The sequence below is a fragment of the Callorhinus ursinus genome, unplaced genomic scaffold, assembly GCF_003265705.2.
Source record: "Callorhinus ursinus isolate GAN/ISIS: 27379988/994484 unplaced genomic scaffold, GSC_fseal_2.0 scaffold15, whole genome shotgun sequence".
In the NCBI taxonomy this organism is placed as follows: Eukaryota; Metazoa; Chordata; class Mammalia; order Carnivora; family Otariidae; genus Callorhinus; species Callorhinus ursinus.
This window is the reverse complement of record NW_027397077.1, coordinates 34,108,837-34,129,057: the sequence shown is the minus strand read 5'-3', so window position 1 is coordinate 34,129,057 and position 20,221 is coordinate 34,108,837. Positions and strand designations below refer to the sequence as shown.

Here is a 20,221-nt window from a genome sequence, read left to right as displayed (position 1 = left end):
AGGGCGTCTCCTCCTTCGACCCTCAGCTTTCCTTGACTTTTTGGATTGGCTCCCTCTCTTTTAAGCCAGATGCACAACAAATAATACAAAGCTTTGGAAGGTACAGACATAGTTTTGGAAATACAAAATGAAGTGCTTTAATTTTTCCGGTGAGCCTCAGGAAGGGTTTGCGAGGTGAGGTCATTTTTCCAGGTTTCTGAGGGCCCGGAAGATTGCTGGAGTGAGGGCAAGGGTGCGCTCTAAGTTGAGGGGTGAAATGCACACCAGGGTTTCTGAAGTTCTGGAACTCGCGTAGCAGTTGGGTGGCGTATGATAGGGTTTGTTCTCCGGCGGCAGAATAGCGGCATAGGGCGCCCTAAGGCCTGTGTGGGGACGCCCACTCCTGGATTGAGTTCATCTGTTTCCTATCAGCTTCCCTTTCCTAGAAAAGAAAAACCCGGCCCCGACAAAGGATTCTGATAACCTCGAAATTGCTGGATCCAGTGGAATATTTCCAAAGCTCTCTGACCGGATTGTCCTGCCGCATCTACTTGAAAACCTGTGCCCTTGCAGCTTCTGCGGCACCGCTCCTAGATGCGCTGCCTTCTGGCCGACTGCCCTTCTCCCTCCTGACTCTGAAATGTTGGTGGGTGTCACTCAGGTTTCTGCCCCAGGCCCTTTTCTCGCCTTGTCTGGGCTTCCTCAGTAATAGCATCTCGCGACGTGGCTTCAGATACTGTTAAAAAGTATTAGGTCTTCTGTTTCCAGCTCAGATGATACGGATAACCGCTTAGCTCCGGTTGTGGATAGCCAACTGATGATGGGACGTTTCTACTTTCTGTCTCACAGACACCAAGAACCCAACAATGACCTGAGTGGACTAATCCTTCCTTTTCTCCTTTAAAATAAACTGGGCAAATAACTTGTCCACGACCGCCGAGTTATTAAAGCAACAAACCAAAGCATTTCCCTATATTTCTTCCTCGCCTTAGACCTCCATAGCTACGATCTTCCTGGCCAAATCTTGTTGATTCTACTTTTGTAATGTTTCGCATTTTCATTTCTTTTTACTTAGTCTCAGGCTCTGGTTTCTTCCTTGGATTCTTGAAGTTATTTTTTTCAAATCTAACATTCTCCCAAATCACCTTTATATTGCTTCTATAGTCTTTGAGGTTGGACATCCCTTTGTTGTATTGTTTAAAATCCTGTTTAATATGCACAGTGCTATGTTTACCAGTTTGGGGAATGTACCCAGGAAGAAGACATAATGCCCCAGGAGAGTTCCATTCCAGCAAACAAATAATTATATACACCCAGAAATTAATAAGAACCTGAGTATTATGAATAAATAACTATAGGATTAATGAGAAGAACCACTCTTCTGTATTTGAGATTATCATGCTGTTTTTATTATTACTATTTTTTTTACTCTTTCTTGGTAGTATTTTCTGCCCTTTGGAATGATATTTTGAAGGATCCATTTTATTTTTTTCCTGAAGTCAGTGAAGGTGCTTCCTGAATAAGATATTCAGTTCATGTCAGCCCTTCAGTTTAATTTGTTTTTATCCTGCTAGCAAAGGATCCAAAAGTATTTTATATAGTGTGAGATTAAAATAATGAGAGGATGTTTGCAGGCTGATATATCCAATCTTCATAGTGCCAAGCAGTCAGTCTTTCATCTTTTCCAGTTCTAAAAACTTATCTTATTTTCTCTAGACACTTGCTCTTCACTACTAGAAACCTGGATCTTCAAAATTTGTCCTGAAAACTTTTTTAGCTAGATGGTGAAAAAAAAACACAAACGTATTCCTGGACATTAATGAGTTGCCCACACAGTGACTGCTTTAAATAAGACTTGGACCCGAATATTACATTGCTTATTCAAATTTCTTGTGTCTTTTTCATTGGCAGAAGAAAAATGAATCTAATCAATAATAAAAAATAATGCAATATAGTAAAACTCTACTATTATGTAGATTAATTTATCTTTGGCTAAATTATGGGGTATGACTATATGGCCTTCCCATTTTTAAACAAAAATGGACTAATTGAGATGGTTTTATCATTTTTTTTTTTTTTTTGCCATTGCTTGAAGTTCCGCATGATTTTGTATTGAGAAGCCATTCTTTCATCAGAGTCTTACTAGCGTTATCAGAGCTTAATCTGGGGTATACTTTATAGCCAGTGATGAAAGGCCTAAAGTAAGCAGAAGTTATGTATTTGTTGGTGTTAATGACAGCATGAATAGAATAGTCTGATAATCTTAGCACCAGTTATAACTATCACTACTAGATATTAAGTAGCACCTGGATCTCATATCAAATAAGATTGTGTAAATGAAATCATTTTGAAGAGAACAAAGCATAGCAGTTGATACTTCTAGGGGTTTCTGCCCCATACATTGACTCTTTCCCTTTTGAGAACAAGCCAACCCCCCCGCCCCAGTCCATCCCATGAGGTGGGCTTGCTGGTAATCATGTTTATATTACACAACCCCTAAGCCTTGACTCATGCTTTTGACTTCCTGATGCATATTTGATTCAAGCTAGGCCACTAAGATTCTCTTTATGAGTAGTTGAGACCAAAACCCAGCTAAAACTATATATATAATTTGGGAGCAAGAGGTAGTTTTATTCAGTATATTGATGGTGAGGCAGAGTAAATTAGTCTTCCAAGAGGAAAACAAGGCAGATAAGTGAGGATAGAGGACTTCTTAGTTCCTGACATCTGGCCGTTTCTGGTTCTGATTCCTTGTTAATTCACACAACGTATTTGTATTCCTATAACAAATTCTTCCTTTAGGTTTAGGTTAAGTCAGTGTGGTGTCTGTTACTGTAGTCAAAGAATTTAGACCAGTGAAAATGATGGTATTATTACCATTATCATTACCATTATTATTACTATGGGCTGGTAATCAACTATTCTGCTCTGTAAGCAGTTAGTTGATAGTTATGAATTTTTGTTTATAAGTTGGTAAGTTATGTTTTTTATTTTTAACACTTTGCTTTTCTGATGTGTTTTACACTAAAGAATGCCTCCCCAAGATAATATGAATAGAAATTTACATCAAAAAATAGTAAAAAACTATAAAATTTATATCTGGTAGAAGAGATAATAATGAGTTATAGTGTACATAATATATGACCAATATTGTAAAAAGATAGAATAGAAAGGAAATTTTTCAGAAAATGTGTCTTTTTAGTAGTTGAAATTGTATGTCAAAATGGATGGCATGTGGATCATTCTGCAGCAAGAAAAAATATGGCTATTGATTAAAATAACTTGAGAGTGTAGTTTACAAAATTATGGTCCTGTGTTATTTGTGCTTTTTTAAAGACAGTAGCTTATGTTTTTATGTTTAGACTGCTAGTAAATATATAGTTTAGCAGAATAAAAAACTTGCATCATGTTCTATATTTTTATCATTGCATTGTAGTTTAATGAAATCCATAATTTACCTCATTGACATGACAACAAAAAGCATCAAGATATAATCACAAACAGAATATTGTTCATCTAAGTGCTTTAGTTGTAAATATCCAGGATTGATGATTATAGAATAATAACTCATAATGGTATGCAGTGAAATGGGGATTGTTTGATAATAGATAAAGAGGTGAAAGAAGAGAATTATGTATTTATTTAACCTGAAAGTTGCCAGCAGGGAATTAATTTCACTTGTCAAAGATATATGATCAAATTTATTACCAGGTGTGTTCAAATACTATTACTTACTGTGTTTGCAACTTGTTTGCAACAGCCTTTCAAGGAGTTAGGTTCACACATTTTCATTTTGACTTGGGAAGGTTAACTTTACTTATTACTTAGAAGGATACACCCATAAGCAGAACATGATTTTTAAAAAGTACTAGATCGGGGTGCCTGGGTGGCTCAGTCGTTAACCGCCTGCCTTCTGCTCAGGTCATAATCCCAGGGTCCTGGGGTCATAGTTTTGAAAGCAAAGATGTGTATCCTTTGAAGTTTAGTGCCACAAATATCTTGTTGCAGAGAAATCTACCTAGAAATTTAAGCCCACATCTGCAAGAGTCTACAAGATAATTTCCACCAGATACCCTCAAGTATCATCTGACACCAGGATTTTTCTTAGGAATTGTATTAAATTTCAGCTTCTTATAATTCTACATTCCTGCAACTTTCGAGACCTTTGACAGCATTTTTGCTCTGGTAGCTTCCCAGCTCCAATTCTGGTTACTTGGAAAGAGAAGGGAAATGAAACCAAAGAAACAAAAAGACTAATGCAAAGAATTCTACTCAAATGCTCAAACTAACTTGATTAAAGTATCTTTGAAAAAATGTTGATAATTTATACTTATTTTTAGATATTCCAACTAGGAAAAAATTGTGAAATGAATTCTGTAGTGGAAAAGGCTGTTTTCTTTTTCATTATCTCAGTAAATGTTAATGATTAAAATCAATGTCATTGCTGTGAGTAGGTGGATTTTTAGTTATGAATTGAGGAGTATTGTGGGTACTCTTTTTCTCCAAAACAACCTTCCCCAGTGTCTGATTGTGAGGCCTGAAATCCCAATCATGAGAACTCCCATCTGTGGTAAGCACTGCCTTCTCCCTGTGGTTCTCTTTTAGAACTCCAGTATTCCTGAGGGTGAAAAAAGTGATAAACACATGTGTATTTCCTTCCTGATATGGAGATATCTTGGGCATCCTGAGAACTTAGAGGAATTGGTGAGGAGAAGGATAAAATGCCAGACATATTAAATGGAGATTTTTTGAGCGCTTACTAGATTCTCTAGCAATGTCCAAAAATTTCTGTGATGAGGAACATGTTCTGTATCAATGCTATTCAGTACAGTAGATGCCAGCCACATGTGACTACTGATTCCTTGGAATATGGTTTGTGTGACTGAAGAACTGAATTTTAAATTTTATTTAATTTTAATTAATTTAAATTTGATTTAAATAACCACATATAGTTAATGGCTACTGTATTGGACATCACATTTCTAGACACTGTGCTAAACATTATACATTTCTTATTTAATCTTCACAACAACTCCATGAAATAGGCAATATTTGCTCTCTTGGACAAAATCTGGGAACTGAAGTTCAGATAAATGAAATAATTTTTTTTGTGTATCCTACATGTATGAGTGGTAGAGTGGGATTTGGGCCCAGGTCTGAAACTGCCTCTCTGAAAACCAAGTTTCTCATTCTTTGTGGTGCAAGTCTTAGCTGCCATCTTCAGAGACTGCCTTTCTTCCAGCTGCTGTGGAGGAAATAAAGGATCATGAAATTAAAAAATATATACAATTATTTCATCTTATTTGAAAGTAAAGTTGACCCTTGTACAACATGGGTCTGAACTGCAAGGGTCGGCTTATACATGGATATTTTAAAGTATAATACTGTAAATGTATTATCTCTTCCTTAACATTTTCTCAATAACATTTTCTTTTCTCCATCTTATTCTAAGAATATAGGATAAAATACATATAACATAAAATACGTGTTAATCGAATGTTTATGTTATCAGTAAGGCTTCCAGTCAACAGTAGTTAAGTTTTGGGGGCGTCCAGAGTTACATGTGGATTTTCAGTTGTGTGAGGGGTCACCGCCCCTAACCCCTACATTGTTCAAGGGTCCATTGTATAGTAATTTCTCTAGTGAAGGGCTCTATGTAACTTGAGAGATTCTTTTTTTAAAGGCTGAAAAAAGTTTTATTTTAAGAGCTGTTGCTCTTGGGCTTTGATAAAACAATCAAATTAATTAGTCTGCCTCAAAAGAAATCTTGATCTTACTGCTGGGTATCCTAGTCCTGGAGCCTGACTACTGAGAATAGTCTATTCTGCCAGTGAGGCCTTGTGACCGTCAACTGTTATTATTGAAAATTTACTAGCCTTGAGTTGCCTGAGAGAGGGGGCTGATTAATAGGAATCTATTGCAGATATGATTTTGTCTCTCTCGGTAGTAATAAAAAATGCAGAGAACATCACCAACTTATGAATGGCTGTAGAAGTGATTTCTAGTTCTACTTTCTTATCTTTTAGATATTTAAAAAAAATTTTATTATGTTAATCACCATACATCATTAGTTTTTGATGTAGTATTCCATGATTCATTGTTTGCGTATAACACCCAGTGCTCCATTCAATATGTGCCCTCTTTAATACCCATCACCATACTAACCCATCCCCCCCCCCCCCCCCCTCTAGAACCCTCAGTTTGTTTCTCAGAGTCCACAGTCTCTCATGGTTTGTCTCCCCCTCCAATTTCCCCCCTTCATTTTTCCCTTCCTACTATCTTCTTTTTTTAAACATATAATGTATTATTTGTTTCAGAGGTACAGATCTGTGATTCAACAGTCTTGCATGATTCACAGCGCTCACCATAGCACATACCCTCCCCAATGTCTATCACCCAGCCACCCCATCCCTCCCACCCCCCACCACTCCAGTGACACCCAGTTTGTTTCCTGAGATTAAGAATTCCTCATATCAGTGAGGTCATATGATACATGTCTTTCTCTGATTGACTTATTTCACTCAGCATTATACCCTCCAGTTCCATCCACATCGTTGCAAATGGCAAGATTTCATTCCTTTTGATGGCTGCATAATATTCCATTGTATATATATATACCACATCTTTTTTATCCATTCATCTGTCGAGGGACATCTTGGCTCTTTCCATAGTTTAGCTATTGTGGACATTGCTGCTATAAACATCGGGGTGCATGTACCCCTTCGGATCACTACATTTGTATCTTTGGGGTAAATACCCAGGAGTGCAATTACTGGGTCACAGCAACCTCTTCAACCTCAGCTGCAGCAACTTCTTCCTAGAAACATCGCCAAAGGCAAGGGAAGCAAGGGCAAAAATGAACTATTGGGACTTCATTAAGATAAAAAGCTTTTGCACAGCAAAAGAAACTGTCAACAAAACCAAAAGACAACTGACAGAGTGGGAGAAGATATTTACAAATGGTATATCCGATAAAGGGCTAGTATCCAAAATCTATAAAGAACTTATCAAACTCAACACCCAAAGAACAAATGAGCCAATCAAGAAATGGGCAGTAGACATTATTAATAAGTTAATGGAAGCAACAAATTGCTCTATTCCTGTGCCACTCAGGAGAGGCAAAATAGGTGGCTCTTTGAACTCCAGAACCGTTCAACTTCAGAAAGGAAGGCCAGAAGATTATTTTTATGGGAAATCAAACTTTCTTAGCGATAGTAAGAGGGTTTTTTTCAGTGTCATTCTAACCCTAACTCTTCCACTCTCAGTAATTACACTGTGGTTAATGAATGGCCATTTCTCGCAGTTCTGAATTCCCCTCTTTAATCCTGATTCTAGCTTTAATACCCTCCGTTGGATGGTCTCACCTTCCATCTAGTTCCCTTATAATTTTAATTTGCAGTGTTTTTTTTTTGTCAAATACTTTCACATCTATTTGCTTAGTAAAGTTTCAGCTCTGGAAGATTATATTTCATGTTCTAGAATTTATCTGTGAGCTCAGCTTAGAACGTTGAATATCATTTGCTTTTTTACAGAACCAGGAAATTATAGGGTTGATGACACAGGAACCACATCTCACTGAAGATGAAATATGTGAGTTTTCTCCTTGCTTTTTAGCAAATTAATTACAATTTTCCCCCAAAGTGGATTTCTTGTTGCTGTTTTTACTTGGTAAAGTTCACTTTGTGCTTTCCAGACCCTAGATTTTGTAGGTGTTTGTTGCTGGGACTTTTGTCTTTTTTTTTTTTTTTTAGATTTTATTTATTTATTCATGAGAGACAGAGAGAGAGAGAGAGAGAGAGAGAGAGAGGCAGAGGGAGAAGCAGGCTCCCAAGGAGCAGGGAGCCCGATGCGGGACTCGATCCCAGGACCCTGGGATCATGACCTGAGCCGAAGGCAGACGCCTAACCATCTGAGCCACCCAGGCGCCCTGGGACTTTTGTCTTAATGAAATCTGGCAGCATCTCTTGAGGTGAGACAACCAATTTTACTTTTGCTCTGGCAGTGAGTCCAGCCATCCACTGTAGGTCTGACTTTCAAACACAAAGGGAAAACACAAAGTATAGCCAACTTGGTGGTGACAGCTGGTGGGAAAAAACAATCATTGTGTTTGATAGTGTCCTTTGGTAACAGACCAGGAGGTGAGTCAAATACATTATATTATCTCAAATATGAATGCCTGCAGGTTAGTTGGAATTTTAATTTCTGACTCACCCACCTTGTTTCCACTTCTTGGAGGAAACCCCTTCCTGTCACACATTGTCATATCCACATGTTCTTGGACAAGGGAACTATATAGACCAACATCAAAGTAGATGTTCCACTAAACAGAGTGCCTTGCATTTAACCAATGCCTTGTGGATGTGCTATTTGTTTCAGCCTATGTGTATGTATTTTTTTAAAGATTTTATTTATTTGACAGAGAGAGAGAGAGAGCACAAGTAGGCAGAGCGGCAGTCAGAGGCAGAGAGAGAAGCAGACTCCCCGCTGAGCAGGGAGACTGACGCGGGACTCGATCCCAGAACCCTGGGATCATGACCTGAGCCAAAGGCAGAAGCTTAACGACTGAGCCACCTAGGTGTCCAGTCTATGTGTATTTTTAAACCAGAAATGATCACAGACAGAATGTATATATTTTAGGGCAAATGGTCATCTTAGAGATATTACTTCAATACTTTAATTTTTTTCTCCATTAAAAAAATCCCATACTAATTAATAATATCTAAGTAAGGGGAAATTTAATTAATTAGTTAATTAATTTTAAAATTTAAATTAAATTAACATAGAGTATATTATTAGTTTCAGAGGTAGAGTTTAGTGATTCATCAGTTGCCTATAACACCAGGTGCTCATTACATCAAGTGCCGTCCTTAATGCCCTTCACCCAGTTACTCCTTCCCCCCACCCACCTTCCCTCCAGCAACCCTCAGTTTGTTTCCTATAGTTAAGAGTCTCTTGGGAAAATTTATTTTAGATGATTAAATTTACATTTGAACAATTGGAATTTTATTTCAAATTATCTGGAGTAAATCATATTCTATGTCGGTTTTTTTAGTATTTTATTTATTTTATTTATTCATGAGAGACAGAGGGAGAGAGAGAGAGAGAAGCAGAGGGAGAAGCAGGCTCCCAAGGAGCAGGGAGCCCGATGTGAGACTCGATCCCAGGACCCTGGGATCACGACCTGAGCAGAAGGCAGACGCCTAACCATCTGAGCCACCCAGGCGCCCTCTATGTCGGTTTTTACAACTAATTAGTTGTGTCAATTTTTTGGTTTTATTTTTTTATTTTTATTTTTTTTATTTATTTTTAAAGATTTTATTTATTTATTTGAGAAAGAGAGAATGAGAGACAGACAGCAAGAGAGGGAAGAGGGTCAGAAGAAGTAGACTTCCCGCTGAGCAGGGAGCCCGATGTGGGACTTGATCCTGGGACTCCGGGATCATGACCTGAGCCGAAGGCAGTCACTTAACCAACTGAGCCACCCAGGCGCCCTGGTTTTATTTTTTAGTAAGCAAATGAAGCTATGGCAGATCCTTGAACATAGTTAATTATTGGAAGCTGTCTTATATTTAAAGAAACACCATATTAGGATTGGGGTGAGGTAGGTGTAGAGATAAGAGATTGATATCAACCTTAAAAGACAAGGTCATTTCTTGCTTCCCGCTTTGGAAAGTGTCTGGAATTCATGGTAATTTGGTTTTCAACTCTGTATTTGGAAACTTAGTTTTGTCTTTCCCCAAAGGTCAATATAAAAAACGCATTTTCTGCCAAGAGCCAGTCAAACAGGAGCATGCGATCAATGAAAGAGGTGGTTAAAAACCTACTTCATTTTCTTCCCTTGGAGAAATATAAAATGCTTATTCACTAAATATGAAACCAAGTTATCTATTATTCACCACAAACCTTTTCTGGAGCAAAGTACAGCATAAATTATTTATTTTGCATTATGAAATAAAGTTAAAAGAGATGTGAGAAAGGAAGGCACTTTAGAGTAAATGAGAATGGGAGAGATGCAGGAGATAAGGACATATATATATATATATATATATATCTTTATCTATCAAGAGAGATTGGTTTAGAGGAAGAAGAGGGAAAGAAAGAAAATTGTCTGGGTTATTTTTAAAAATTTATTTATTTACTTGAAAGACAGAGAGAGAGAAGGAGCAGGGGGAAGAGCAGAGGGAGAGGGAGAAGCAGGCTTCCCTCTGAGCAGGGAGTCAGATGCCGGGCTTGATCCTAGGACCCTGAAATCATGACCTGAGCTGAAGGCAGATGCTTAACTGACTAAGCCACCCAGGTGCCCCATGGATTATTTATAAGTATGAACTTATGTCCCTGGTAATGGTTTGTCCTATTGTTAACCTGGTATTACTATCAGGGTTAACTAACATCTCTTTAAAATTTTCCATTAAAATTCTTGATTTTATTTTTCATTCAACAATTGAGTATATACTGAGGATTTACTACTTGCAAGGCAATGTGATGGGGTATGGGGAATCATAATATTTGATGAGCAAATACCATATGCCAGATGCTAGACAAAGCCTTTTTTGTAGGTTTTGTTTAATCTTTACAACAATCCTGTGAGGTAGGAGTTACTACTTCTTCTCACTTTATATTACATGTAGAGAAAATGGGATGTAGAGAAGTTAGAGCTGATAAAAAAATTTTTTTTTAAAGTGTGCTGATTTTTGTTGTATAAGTATACCTATCATGGCTGATTTTCAGCTATCAACAGTTTAACATTTGGCTTGCAAAATTTGTGAATATTAAATTATTTGTGAGTGCAGGTATGAGCCAGCTTCAGTACACCACTGAAGGTGATTGTCTGCCTGTCCTCAAAATACTTAAAATCCAATGGGGAAGATAAGACTATGTAATGCAACTAGAAAAAAGAGAAGCCAGATAAGGTGGTATGGAAGTTTAGAGCAAAGATACATTTTCACTCAGCTGTTTTTCTTGTTATTTTAATTTGCAGTTTAGAGAAGGTTCTGTGTTGGGAACATTTCCACTGTGTTTTGAGGAATGGGTACGATTTGATGAGGTGGAATTGCGGACAGCACAGCTGTAGGGGTTGGGAAAAGCATGATCAACCACTGTTCAATGTTCCTAAGCTTCTCATTCTTAAAATGTGCTTTTGGCTCTGAAGTAGCAATACTCTAGTAGTCCACAAGGTGGAGGAATAACTCTATCTTTTTCTCATTTTAAATACAAGTAACGGAATACCCATTTTATATAAACTGGACAAGAAATTTTTCTCTGTTGAAAATAAGGAAAAGTTAAAAAATGATTGTGGGAATCATGATGAGGAATTTCAGAGAAATGCTTTCTTTTGCTGTGTAGTGTTAGATTCACATTTTATACAATTTAAGAGAATTTCATATTCAAGATATAATCTAGGTAGGTATGGAATTCAGAGTGAGTAAGTTTGACGAAGATACAAAGTAAATTCATTCACCAGATATGAATGGCTAAAGTGTGCCAGTCACTATGCCATATGATTTTACCTGTTACACTTTGTATCTGGATCTCATTATATCTAGATCTGCCAATAGTCGCAAAAATACAACTTAACCAATTATAGTAGAAGTTTTAAAATGTGTTGTTGTTTTTATCAGTAAAACTTATTTGATACCAGAGTTATTTATAATGAATACTCGTTTACAGCATTTGTTTATTTAGTTATTCGGCACACGTTTGTTGAGCACCTGCTGTCTGTTGTCCATTATGCTATGTGCTATTTTAAATGGTCATTTAGTTCACAGAGTCCTGCTGCTGGAAACTTTACAACCAGGTATTTTACCCCACATGGATGATAGCTCCAAAGAAACTGGGTTTAAATTAAGAAAGATGGTAGATCCATTCTACAGCACCAGAAAAAGTAGTGGAATGGGTGATGGAAGGTGGCTTAATGTGGCGGGTGGTTCTTCTGAGGAAATCTTCAAGAACAGAAGTGGTGTAATTAAAACATAGACTTGCTTTAAGGCAAGGCCTAAGCCCTGTCTTGGGTTCTCTTCAGTCTTATTTCAAGTTTCTAAATGTTGGAAGAGTAACTTCAACACACCATCTGTGAGTGACCAGTCTACATCAGAGTGGTGCAGTATGGTCCTTTCTCTCACAGAGCAAGTTTTCTCAGCCTCATAGGACAGGCCTGAAGATGTAACTAGGAACAAAATGTGGGACATGGAAACTGGAAACTTTTTTAAGTGCTAAGAGCTGAAGATGTGTAGATTACTGCCCCCATCCCCAAGTGAGCCTGTCTCAGCCTTCAGCTATCCTGTGACCTTCGCTTGGAGTTTCCCGGGATTCCTTTCTGTCATTAGCCTCCTCCCCACCTCTACCCCCAAGCCCCTAGTTGTTTTTAATTTAGTTCAGTTCTGGTTTGACTGAGATAAGGTGAAAATAGCCCTTACTCTGATTGTAATGTCATTACATCCCGCTGGGAGAAAATTAGGCTACGTATTGTAGCAGAAAAAGCTGGATAAATGAAGAATGAGATAGAGTTGGAAGAAAGAACAATAACACTCTGTGGGCCTGGGATCCTTCTTGATTCTCACAGATAAACAATAAATAAGAAAAGAACAAAATAAAGGGAAGTTTGTAGGTTCAAAACCTTCTTTGGTAGATGGAAAATAAATTTTATTTAGAAATAGAGGGCTGTGTAGGGGCTCCTGGGTGGTTCAGTCAGTAAGGTATCCGACTCTTGGTTTTGGCTCTGGTCATGATCTCAAGGTCGTGAGATCAAGCCCTGTGTCAGGCTCTGTGCTCAGCATGGAGTCTGCTTGAGATTCTCTCTCTCCTTCTCCCTCTGTCTCGCCCCCCCCTCAAATAAATAAATAAATCTTTAAAAAGAAAATAGAGGGCTGCATAACTTGTAGTTTTTGAGGTGATTATATGGTAATACTAAGCTAGGTTAGAGAGACTAAATGTTAACCCTACAGGAACAGCTAACTGTTTTGGGATGGAGGCCAATCATAGTAATTCTTTCAGAATCCTTCCACATACTCAAAAGCTTTAGGATATTTATTTTTTAAGTGGAAAAATGTGCAAAACAATAATTTCTGCTTCTTTATTCTTTGCTTAAAACTCATGATATTTTTGTGCTATGCCAGGAGGGAAATTCTGTCCATGCATGCATAGTTTTTCCACTTGTCAGTACTATTTGCATACTGCTCACACAGATTCACTGAGATTGGGGATCTGGCATTATGCCTCAACAGTGAAGCAATTAAGAATTTGGTTTATATCATTGTATATTCCTCACCTTTCGTAGGTGTTTTTTGGTGAGGTAGTTTTAAATGGTCTTAGACCTGTATTGAAGGGAGTAGGTGCCTGAACTCTCAAGGATCATTATTTTGCTTTTACATGGAATCATTAAATTTTTCATACCACTGTTGACTTGGGATCCAGGGACCTCAGAAGGTGAGGAGAAAAGAAAGCATGTATATTAGAATAGCTGCATGAATTATACAAATCCATGAACTATCAAAAGTCTTTTAAAACATCCTATTTCCCTGTACTAGATTTGCTAATTTGCTTTAAGCTTTGCTTAGTTGATAATAATGGAATTTTCTAACCACAAACAATTGGTTAATGCAGAACTAACCACAGTGACAAGGAAAAAGGACACCAAGCTTGAAATCCATTGTTCCCAAAATACACTGAGACACCTGGGGCCACTGAGGGCAACTCACAGGGATACTGCAGGATATTTTAAATGTTCAAGGGAAACACCGTGATATACCAGTTACTGCTCTGGGATTGTTCACAGTTTCAACATTAGATCATACTACATTCCTTTTGATTAGGTAGTATCTTTAGGAAGCTGGGTTTTTGGTGATTACCGTTTTACCAAGCCAGTACCATTGACAATAATTGTGTGACAGGAAATGAGCGTGACAGTTTTCAACTTGATTCCAAGGCTTGAGAAGTTGTGCAGTGATCAGTAGACACACATTATCACATTAGTAAGTAAATGTGGTCATGTGGTTATGGTAATACTAAGCTAGGTTAGAGGGACTAACTAAAGGGATGGAGGCCAATCATAGTAATTCTTTCAGAATCCTTCTACATACTCAAAAGCTTTAGGATATTTATTTTTTAAGTGGAAAAATGTGCAAAACAATAATTTCTGTTTATTCTTAAAAATAATTTAAAAAATATTTTTTTTTTCAATTTGTGTGAATTGACCTTCCAGATGGCGATTATGTAGATGGGACATAAATAGTTATTAAGTTGTTTGTACCTAGCAGAACTCTTAATGTATTTCTTCTGGCCTAGGGATGTCATGAAAGAGTAAAAATCAGACAGTAAAGGTTACCATGAATCAAAAAGTTTGGCAACCAGTAGTTTAAATTGTTTTTAAAAGTTGGTTTGGGTAGCCTCTTTTTCTTCTAAAAAGCTCTTGTATTTTTTTTTCCATCATTTAATCTAAATGTACAAATGTAATCATCTGCCTTTTTTTTTTTTTTTTTTTTTAAGTAGTCTCCATGCCCAGCATGGAGCCCAGTGCGGGGCTCACAAGCCTGAGATCAAGACCTGAGCTGAGATCAAGAGTTGGACGCTAGGGGCGTCTGGGTGGCTCAGTCGTTAAGCGTCTGCTTTCTGCTCAGGTCATGATCCCAGGGTCCTGGGAAGGAGCCCCGCATTGGACTCCCTGCTGGGCGGGAGGCCCGCTTCTCCCTCTCTCACTACCCCTGCTTGTGTTCCTGCTTTAGCTGTCTCTCTTTGTCAAATAAAAAAAAAAAAAAAAAGGAAGAAGAATTGGACACTTAACTGAATCACCCAGATGCCCCTCATGTGCCTATTTTTAAAAGTATTTTATTCTGTTTCTCCTAGCTTTCCTCTTCCTTCTCCTCTACCTTCTCATTTCCCTAGCAGGCAGCTCATTAGCAACCTAGTATATATCTTTTTATATTTGTCACGGATATGCTTCTGTAAGATATATATACATATTAACTTATTTAAACATGTAAGCCTGGGAGGGGTCACTGTTTTATGAAAACAAGAGCGTGATAATTACAAAAGGCAGGTGACATCCAGTATTATTATGAAAATAATTTTAACTTTGCCAGACCGCTGGTAATGGTCTCAGAGATCCTAGGGGCCTTTGGGCCACACTTTGAGAACATTTGCAATAGATATGTTTCTACAATAAGTGAAAATAAATCTGGATTGCAGTGATATACAATGGCAATGTTCTTTTTTTTAAGTTCTATATTAACTATTTCATGTGTAAAAATGCTTGATGATTTTTATCTGTTGTACATAGTTTGATAAATGAATGTGTGTTGAGTGTTATGGTACATGATGATTGATCTTAAGATTTTTTATTTGTTTTATTGATACTGATTAAATATATTTTGAACTTATAATTATTTTAAATGTTTTACTGTGTGAAACTTATATGCAAATTTATATCCTCATTGCGTTTTCTCTTTTGGAACTTGATTGTTGTTCTGATGAAAATGAATTATAAACAATAACACTTTTGAGCATCATTTTTATTCAACATTTTGTTAAGAAAATAAGCCAATCATATTTTTTTCAAATAAGTCATTTTTCATTCCAGAAACAAAAATTGTTTCACTTTGCACTGATTCCTGTTCAGCATCAAAAGACATTCTAGGCTGTTACCACTTTGTACAGTATTAGAAGATGTTCTTTACTAATACGGTTTTTGCTTTGTTTTCCTATAGATTCAGAAAATTCATGTTTATAATATTCAAAAGGAACACTGAGAAACTATCCTAATTTTATAGTCTTTTAATTCTGAGTATTTGTTTTTAATACTTTATTAAAAAGTCTTGCATTAAAAATACCAAGAAACTATACACTTATTATTTAAGAAATTTAATGTACTGACAATAAAACCAAAGAAAAAGCTAAGCACTTTAAAAGTAGATGTAACTATGTAATTTGGGAATATAATAAACTGTTGATAGTCTTAAGATGTCTCTTAAAGATTGTGCAGTATATTCTTGCTGCATACCGTGATGTGGGCCAAGTCAGTGGATACTGCATTTATTTCTTATCTCTCACTAGTATGGGAGGCCCATTTAGGGTTTATTTTCATGATGCTTCCTGACAATTGTCTTGAATTAATGAATTTAAATTATAATGAATACTTTTAGTAAATCTTTCTGCTTATTGCATTAGTATTATAGGATTTATTAATCAGTATAGAAGTATTTTGACATTTTACCAGTTCTGGCAAATATCAGATGAATATATCAATTCTAACCTTTTTGCATTCATGGAAGTATTATTCATTCCTCAAATAACTGCTGATCATTTACCAAAAATGAGGCACTTTCACTTACCAAATATGAGGTACAAAACATGTGTATGACTCAGAATGTGTCCTCAGAAAGTTTGCAATCTATGATATATCAACACAAGAAAATAGAGTATATGGAAGAAAAGGTTAAATACTAGGAAAGAAGTATTAATAACATAAAATTTGCATTCATGGAGAGATACCAGTTTTGTCTGGGAAATTTCATTGTCAAAGATTGAAACCATATATATTTTTCCTTATTACAACAATATATTCTAATTGTGAAAAATTCATAAACTCTAGGCAGTCACAAAGAAGAAAAATTGCTCATAATTTTAAATTTCACTTAACAATTACTGTCATTAATACTTTGGTCTTTGGTTTTAGCCACTTCATTATTTTAAGTAGACTCTTTTGAAAAGTGCTTTGTAAAGATACTCATTCCATTTACAGTTCTAGGAATAATGCAGATATTACATACAGCCCTTGGTACTGATGATTTTGGAAGAGGAAACACTATTAGGTCAAGTTACTTTAAGCATAAGTAGTTTTATGGACAATAGTGATTTGGCCATGATTATGGCTTTAACTTTACAATTGTGCCCAAGACATCTGAAAGAGAAGGCAGCTCTCTCACTTGCTGGCATAGGGATAGGAAAATCTCATTCATGGAGTTCTAAGAATGTGATAGGTTCTACTCCGAAACAAAAGTAAACCTTACCTTACTTTACAGAAGAGAAGGACTGTCAGCTGATTCTTAGAGAGTATTATACACGAGAGGTGAAATCTTAGCACATCTACTATTAAAAGTAGGTCCATATAAAAGTTATCAGTTAAATCTTTGTAATTTGAATTGGCATTTGCTTATTGAGATACTTTTTCCATTCATAGGAAAATATTAAACAATTCATTTTTCTTAACTTTTTTTCATTTAGAAGCATCATGTCACAGATAACCTAAAATATCAAGTGATTTGTGCTTCTTTATATTTGGAACCTATTTTTTTCCCCGGGAGATCTCTCTTCCTGTGTTGGGACCTATTTTTTCCCCCAGTAGATCTGTCTCCCTTCCCTGTTAACATTTATTTATTTATTTATTTGGCTCCATGCCAGCATGGTGCCCAACTGGGACTTGAGCTCACGACCCTGAGATCAAGACCTGAGCTCATATCAAGAGTTGGATGCTTAACGAGCAGAGCCACCCAGGCACCCCTCTGTTTACCTTTTAAATAATTTTTGATACTAGTGTGAATTCCTTGGAGGAGCTAGCTTAAAAAATTTTTGGTGTCAAGAAAATATCACACTGGAGTGAAAGATCAGTGAAAGATAGTATTTCAAGTATTCACATGTAGGTAATGGAAAGCTGATAGCAGGGCCACCAGTATGCAAAATGAAAAAGGGCAAACCCATCTTTTTGTCCTTTCCCATCTTCTCTTAGCATTCCCCGTTATTAGCTCCCTCTTGCTATTTTTCCTATGATCCCTTTCTGGTGGGTGGCACCTTCTCCTGTCCTATTTATATGATGGCTAATACTTAGACTTATGCTTTCTCCCTTTATTAAAGTGAAACCCATACTGTTGGCCATTTTCTTGGTTATCATGTTGGAAAATAAGCCAGTGGGCTGATTTCCCCAAAGATGTTAGCATTTTAGGATATTTAAATTTGTTAATCTTTTACTCCTATTTGAATTTTGACAAAGGGTTTCTAGAGGGGCAAAGCTTTAAACTAAGATGGAAAAATGTTTAATGCCAAATTTTCAGATGGCTTGGAGAAAGTATTTGGAGACAGGGCTAACATTATAGATCCTTCAGTTCATCCTATAGACAACCAGACAGTTCCAGTTGAATACATACTTCTGTTTTGAAGAGAATAGAAGAGGAAAGTGCTATTTGTGTCTTTTAATGCAAATAGCCATGTGGAAATTCCCTTTCTACAAGGTTTCATAGACTTTATTGTTGCCTCCAGAATGCCGTAGTGATTTCTCTATCTCTAAGACTCTAAAGATCCTTAAGGAAAAGGCACCAAATGCAGAGTATCAATTACTTTCACACCCACAGTTTGAGCTCCTAAAATGGCATAATACTCAATCTGAGAAAGAGAGGCAGTCATCTAATTCATTTTCTTCTCAGAGTAGAGAAGTGTGTGCATGATTACAGATTGCGCCTTTAGGAGAGCAATAAAAATAGCTCTGACAGACATTTCCAATAAAAAAAATAATTTTTCATTGGGCAGAGTATCGAATCAATAAAGACATTTTTGGAGTTCTTGTTTGGCAGTATATTTGGAGATATTATGTCTCCAATAGCAGTTATGGGAGAAAGGAATACATGATTGATGCAGGACAAAAATCCAGACACCTTATTTTAAGAGAAGTGCTTTATGGGGGCACCTGGGTGGCTCAGTCGGGTAAGCGACTGCCTTCAGCTCAGGTCATGATCCTGGAGTCCCAGGATGGAGTCCCACGTCGGGCTCCCTGCTCAGCAGGGAGTCTGCTTCTCCCTCTGACCCTTCCCCCTCTCATGTGTTCTCTCTCTCATTCTCGCTTTCTCAAATAAAGTCTTTAAAAAAAGAGAGAGAGAAGTGCTTTATGACCTTTAAGTTTTAAAATAAGATTTTCTTTAAAGATTTTTTTTTTTTTAAATAAGAATTGACTAAGCAACAGTTCTGTCACCTTCCACTCTTGTGTGGCTATCATTTTCACCAAAAGTGCCATTTAGTGTAAAAGGGTTGAAATTGTAATAACTGTGGTCTAAGAGCCATGCATGGTGCTGTAAGGATTTTCTTCCCACTCTTAGTACTAACTAGTTATATTTCTTTGCTCTGATAAAACAAGAATTATGGAGTAGAGAAATTGTGGAAGATTTGTGTGAATCAATTTTTTATTTTAATTAATGACTATGGAAATTAAATAGAAATAGAAGTGCATTAATTCTACATCCTTTCCCCCTGTATGTTTCTTCATTTTAAATAGCAAGATTTTAAATTCTTAGTATTGTATTTTATTAATGGCCAGATATTACTTCTGGTATAACTGCAATAAGACTCTCCCCCCACCACTCCACTCGTTTGCATGTGATTTCTTTCTATGGCTAAATAAGTTAATCGATTTTATGTTTCATGGAGATTAGTGGTTTAACAAAATAAGAGATTATTGATTCTAATTTTTTCTACATTGTTATTGGACTTAGTTGTCTTTTTAACCGACAGTCTTTAAAGATGTTTTCTCTTTGCTCTAAACAACATTAAATAAAATGTACAGTGATAATGACAAATTAGGCATGTTAAATAAACAAGATTAATATTGTGGGATTTTTCCAAAAGACCAAAGCCAGTTTCTAAGTACCCGTATAATTTTCTGTATTCTGGCTATAATATTGAATTGTGTTTTCTTTATGGAATATTTAATGCTGCCTTTTGAAAAGGAAGTATGTTCACATGGGTAAAAAAATCAAAACAATGTAAAAAATATGTGGTAAGAGTTCTCTTCCTACTCCTCTTCCTACTTTTCTTCTTTCTCTGTTCCCTACACTCTGCCTTCCACATAACAACTTTTACCAGTTTCTTGTAAATCTTTAAGTTATTTTTTATGTAAATACATATATTTATTCTCTCTAGCCCAGTTTTCCCCCTAGAAGTTCACTTAATATATAGACTGTTCTGAATCTCTCTGTTATTTCTTTTAATTATTTCTCTCACTCCTGAACTGTAAACATTTTCACTAGACTTTTTGGCCTTTTAGTTAGACAAACCTATATTTGAGTCCTGGGTCTACTACTTACTAAGTGTGCAACCTTGGGTTAAATGTGAGTTTCTCAGTGACTTATTAAAATGGAAGAATCAGTACCTATGACAGAGGGTTGCTGTGAGATTTAAATGAGGTAATACACAGCCAGTAGTAGCCTCTGGTGGACAATCAATATATGTCCCTTTACTCTGGCCTTTTTTTTTTTTTTAAAGATTTTAT

General features: G+C 36.5%; 1 pseudogene; it reads left to right on the top strand.

Annotated features, from left to right (window-relative positions):
* The first annotated feature begins 13 nt into the window (after positions 1-13).
* LOC112833766 (glyceraldehyde-3-phosphate dehydrogenase pseudogene) overlaps positions 14-20,221 on the top strand; it is a 98,799-nt pseudogene continuing 78,591 nt past the window's right edge.